Raw genomic sequence first — 6,000 nt, forward strand, 5'->3', positions numbered from 1 at the left:
GCACTTTCCCCTATACCCATTGGACTGTAACCTCAATTCCACCCTCTCTCTTGCCAAATATTTATACCCTGGACCTCCCTGTATCTCTGTTTTAGACCACTGGCTCCTGAAGAGACCTTATCAGCTTGGTCACTGTATTTGGATATTTGGGCCTCATCCCACATTTACTTTCGTTATTATTAACGTGTTTTATGTTGCTAAGTCGTGGCTGTTGTACCACTCTTCTTTTATTTTGCCACTTTTGCCCTGATATCTGCGAACCCTAAAAAGTATTGTTGGGGACCACCCTCTACCCCAATAGGACACAATCCGAGGGACATCCTTGCCAGTTTATCCACTTGTAAGAAGACACTTGAAATAAATCAAGCCCCAAAACAACGGGGTGGCAGTGAACTTACAGGCTATTGATTTACTAAGACATGGTTGATCCAGGTTTTTGAACAATTTTCGAACTACGTGTGCCAGGGAAGACTCATGCAGACAAGATGCACTCTCTGTGCATCCACTGTGGATGAGCAGAACAATAATAATTTACTAATAATTACCAGAGCTCTATTTTCTGCCCATGACCAAAGTATGTTTTTACCTTATGTGTTTGCAGCGTGCAAACAAAGAGCCATGGGACAAAAGCACAACAACTCACCAGTCTAAACAATTGACCAGGTTGGGATTCCTATGCTTCTTCATGACCATGAGTTCATTGACTTTTAGTTCCTTCTTCCTCAGTCCATGGAGATTTATTTTCTTTACGGCCACCTGAAATGACATTGAAAATCAGAAGCTTGAGAAGTTGGTGGCACAAGACCACAGCGCACATGTAGTGAGTGATTTTGCAATGACACAGCTGAGCTGAGCCAAAGTGCCTTGTGATTAGACATTGCAGTAATTAGGAGCTGACATTCCAACAGCCCATTCCACTGCTTCTTTGGAACCAGTTACAGGACACATGGCCACTGATGTTTTGCATTGTCCTCTTGGTAACAAAGATGTCTCAACTATAACCCACAAAGCTCTGACAACACTCTCTGCTGCTCTGTCTGGGATGCAGAAGTAATCCATGCCTTGGGACTGTTCACAATGCTGCTGCTGCAGCAAGTTCCGAATGAGAGCCTGTGCAGGTCTGAGATATGTAAGGAGTTTGTGTCAGAAAGGTGGCTGGCAGAGATTATTTTGAGATCCCTTTTCAAATGCAAGCCCTTAGGAAGATGTTGTCAGCCACATGAAGGGCTCTTAAATGGGTTTTTTTCTGATGTCTACTTCTCAAACTGGATGGGTCAAAACCAAAGGCTGGTTCATGTTCCATTTTCATGGATTTTCTGAAAGATGATTGCTACAATGACCATTCTACTTTCTCCCAAGGCTTCCTTTCCCCCTCCAAGGGCTGCAGACACACTTGTTCAAATGCTCAACCTCCTCCCACTGAGATCTCTTTTCCTGCACCATCTTCAGGACATGCCCAACCCGCAGCATCTCCAGAAGGGATAACTCCCATGCCTCATACTGACAATGGGGCTTTTTGTTTCCAGTCATTTGCTGGAAATCTTCACTGGCTGGCAGGTAATATGTCAACACTACCACCTCGAGTCAAACAGAACAAAGCAGTCAGAGACTACAGCTTGTCCCTTTCAGCCAAGAGTCATTGACTGTGAGGAAAAGGAGAGACCAGATTTACTAGGGATACGACAGGCTTGGTGTAAAACTACACATGTGCTTTATGGAAGAGAAACGCATTAGAGTGTTCTTTAGAGTTCACTCACAGAAAAATGGTCTAATTTTTCCCATTTGAAAATACATAATCATAGTCCCCTTGGAGCAACACCAGCGCTACAAGGATGACTTCAATGCAGAGTATGAGGAATACAGGAATTTACATTCTAAGACTGACAAGATCAACAAGGATTTTATACAGTTTCAGGGACAGTGGAAGTCTCTGATTCCAGGCTCCAAAGCCTGGTAAAGAAGGATAAAACTGTGGAGGCTGTGCTTCATCACAGCAGTGCTTTGGATTCCCTGGAGCTGCTCAGTGACACAAAGTGAAACTGCAGAATTGGCATATATGATCAGACACTGCTTGGGCTGGGTCTGATTTTTGCAAGACCCTGCCCAAAAAACCCTGTTTGAGGGGTCTGTGAACAAACACTAAGGTGAGGTGTGCCCCAAGCACTGTCTTAGAACATGTGCTCATTCTATTCCTTTTTGAGAAGCTTAATTGCAGATCTTGGCTGATGCTGGGATTTGGGGATTTGTTTTTGCAAACCTCCAGGAGAGCAGTGGCTCACAAAGAAAAAAATCTCTAAAGTCAAGCTGAAGGTATTTTTAGCATTTTACCTAGGTTTGCATTTTATAGTGGTAATGAAATATGCTTCATGTTTTTTTCCTTGAAGATGCTGCTTCATCAAATCCTAGCAGATTATCAGCAGTTAGAACAGGTATGTGTGACACCAGACCTGCAGGTCCATAATTACTGCTGAGTCTGGCTCAAGGCTTTTTTTGTAGGAAAGGGCATCAGGTTCTAATCTCTGCAGAAATGTTTGCATGGCCTAATTTTCCTTTGCTTTCTCCTTGACAGGGTAGCCCCAGCTACTCTGAAATGAAGGGCAGGTGCCAGTACCTCCACAAAAAGCTGTCCCATATTCAGAGATGAATATCTGAATTTGACAAGCAGTAAGTGGAGTCCTGGAACCACATATCTGCTTCAGCTTGATGAAAACTATGAACTTTGGGTTTTTATTTCAAATTTTGAGATTAGTTTTTTAGGATTACTTAAGTTAGTATTTACAGTGGATTATTTATTTGCACTGAGAAATTGATTGTTTCTTTAAACAGTAGGGTTATTTCAAAGAGAATTACTAAATTTAAGGAGTTGAAAGAAGTTAGTTTTGACCTTTAACGATACAGAAATTTCATTTTTGATAACTCCTTCTCTCGTTGTTTATACAGCATTTGGAGTGGTGCTGTTCTGGTCAATTCTTTTCTTCAAGCCTTAGGTTTGTCCACTGAAATAAAACTTTTTCAGTAGGTGATGGAAGCCCAGTACCTCTACTATGAAATTGTACATATTTTAAGAAAATATTGTGGCAAACTCAAAATCTTATGTTAAGTATAGGGGTGTTCCCTGAACTGTCTTGTTAATTTAAATTCTTTTCCTCATACTGTCAAAGGTGTAGAAGTTTGGACATCCCCACCCCCAAATCACCTTGTTTTGGAGGGTTACAGAGGAATGCATATGGGCTGCTCCAAGATGTCAGCTGGAGCATCTCCCAGGACTGCTTGTAGACCTTGGTTTCACCTTCTCAGTGAGCCAAGGAATATCGAGATATTTGTGAGAGTGTTGTAAAACACATAGAGATGTATTGGAGGCAAGGTACTTTAGGAGATTTTAAAGAGAAATTGGTTGAATGTGTCCATATGCAAACTCTGGCGGTTTTGTATTTTTCTCCTAAATAATCTGTTCCAGTCAATCTTTCCAGAGTGACATAGATGTTGACCCCTACATAGACCTATGAGGTCTATTGATGTCTAATCCTTATCCTAAGTTTCCTGCTGTTTATTTATTCGGCTGGTTGCATTGTCTGTGTTTCTTTGGGTCTGCTCACTAGTTTTGTCTTTTCCCATTGTAAGCCTGGGCAGAGGCAGGCTGGAATGAGGCCCTTGTGGCTGCAAGAGGCAGCAGCCCAGCCCTGGGTGCCTCCTCCTGGCACCTGGCGAATCCTCTGCTCTCAGAGCCAAACTGGCAGTTGGCTGGTGCCCAGGGGAAGCGCAGCCGTGCTGGGCACAGCACACACTGCTGGCATTGGCCGTCTGCAGGCTGCCCAGCAGGAGAGAAAGGCAAACAGGACCCTGCTGGATCTCACTGAGGCACGGCCCACTGATGTGGTGATGACTCTCCTGCATGTGGCCCCATCGTGTGACAGGTATGGGGCCCACCTGCCCAGAGGGCTCAGGGCTCACCAGCCCATCACCCTGTACAGCCTGTTCCAGGTGTCTGACCAACAGAGAGTTCCAGGGCCCTCTGGCTGCTCCCTTTCCCTGCCCTGGCATGTCAGCCCCCGAGCCTGCTGCCATGCTCCCTCCCTGCCCCTCAGGAGCCTGTCCCCACAGGGCTGGGCTGTCTGGGTGCTGCCAGCAAGGGGCAATGGGCAGAGGCAGAGCTGGCAGCCAGCTCAGGTCCCTGCTGCTGCCCAGTCCATGGTGCTGTGTCTTAGACCACCCTGAGACAGAGCTCTGACCCCACAGAGCTGCTGAGACTATGTGGAAGACGATCTTGTGCTCGAGCAGGACTGCGGTGTCGGTGCAGCTGAGACTCCTGGATGTGCTGGGGAACTGGCCAGAGCACAGCACGTGCACCTCCGATGGGGACACAACAAGAGTATTTGCTGTTGGGGAAGTGCTGGGGAGAGGAAGATGTTACAGGAAAGCCCTAGTTACTGAATTACCATGAACACAATAGGATGGCCTGCTGAAGCTAGACCACTCTTGTTAAAACAATGCTCTCGGCCAGAGAGCCACTCCAAAGGTCACAAAAGACTTATCAGGGTCCAAGGTTAGATCTTAGAGTTTAGAATGTCACACACTATGCTAATATAAGGATTCCTATAGGCTGTATGTAAATGCTATAGAATTGGTATTTTGTATTAGATTGGTTCTGAGGGATCAGAATATTCATGATGAAAATGGATTTATTGTGTTACAAACAGGAAGTCGTCCTCTTCTTCCTCTCTTTACTCTTTACTCCTTGCTCTTCTTTCCTTCTCCCACTTCTCCTCTCCTCTCCCTCTTCCATTACCCCAATATCCTTTTATCCCATTACTCTCTCTCCCTCCCCCTGCTCCTCTCTTCTTCCTCTTTTTCCTTTACGCTTTTTACCTTCTTTACTCTCTCTCTCTACCCTCCCTCTTCTCTCTTTCTTTCCCCCCTTTTTATCTCTTTAATCTGCATGTGGCTGTGCTGGGCAGCTCCTAGAAGACTCTCTTATAATAAACTGCAACTGTAGCTTTTAGCATTTACAGAGTGTCTGAGTCTTGTTCCATGCAGTTCACCCTGACACAAAGAATCCAGGAGTCTCCCGCACTTTGCCCTGGCTGTGAGTTTCTGGACCTGGCCTTTGCTCACCCCAAGGCCGTCTCTCCAGCAGTTCTTCATCCTCCTTCCCCCACTGCATCTCCCAGCCTCAGGTGCTGGACTGGATCCTGGCCTAGGAGCAGCTTCAGGGGCACCAGACCCAGCGCTCCCCCTGAGTCTCCCTGGCCTCTCCCTGCCACGCTCGGGCCCTGCTGCACGGACACCTCGGCACTGAGCACTGCCTCGGGGTGTTTGTCCTTTGCAGGCAACTGTGGAGATGTGGAGATCCTCCAGGTGCCCTGCATCCCACATATAGTGATGAAGTCTTTGTCCCGCATATTTGTCCACCTGCTCTTTCAAGTGCTCTTCAGCACTCTGGATACACCCATGGAGGTCGATAAATTGTGGAAGGGATGCCAGCAGTAACACAGCCTTGCTGCCAGCCCCAACAGGTTCTCTGTCCCAGTCCTTCTGTCCCTGCCATGTCCCCAGGGAAGGATCCAGTGCTCCCAGCATGACCTGAGCTTTGATTTGCACACAGGTTTGCAGACCCTGAAGTCCCTGCTCTGCCAAATGCAGGGTGAGCGTGTGGTGATGGCAATGGAGCACAAGTGTGGCTGGGACACGCTGCTGTGTGCTGACACCCACCACTATGCCGTGGGTCTGCTGGCCAGGTGAGACTCCCTGCTCTCCACTGCCCCTGGCATTTTTGCTCTGTTCCTCAGGTCTCCCACACAGTGCCCGTGGTCGTGGGCCAGAAGGCCTTGTCACTGAGGGACTGCCAAGCAGACTGGAAAAGGCTGGGAGAGGAGAGCGCCCACAGGGTGCTGCCTCCAAAATGGCCCAGGCCCCCTTGCAGGATGGTGGGGAAAGACCAGACCTTTGGGAATCAGTCCTGGGAGAGGTTTGTGGCCCTGGCTCACAGTCTTGGTTACTTTT

This window comes from Oenanthe melanoleuca, unplaced genomic scaffold (assembly GCF_029582105.1).
Source record: "Oenanthe melanoleuca isolate GR-GAL-2019-014 unplaced genomic scaffold, OMel1.0 S001, whole genome shotgun sequence".
NCBI classification, from domain to species: Eukaryota; Metazoa; Chordata; class Aves; order Passeriformes; family Muscicapidae; genus Oenanthe; species Oenanthe melanoleuca.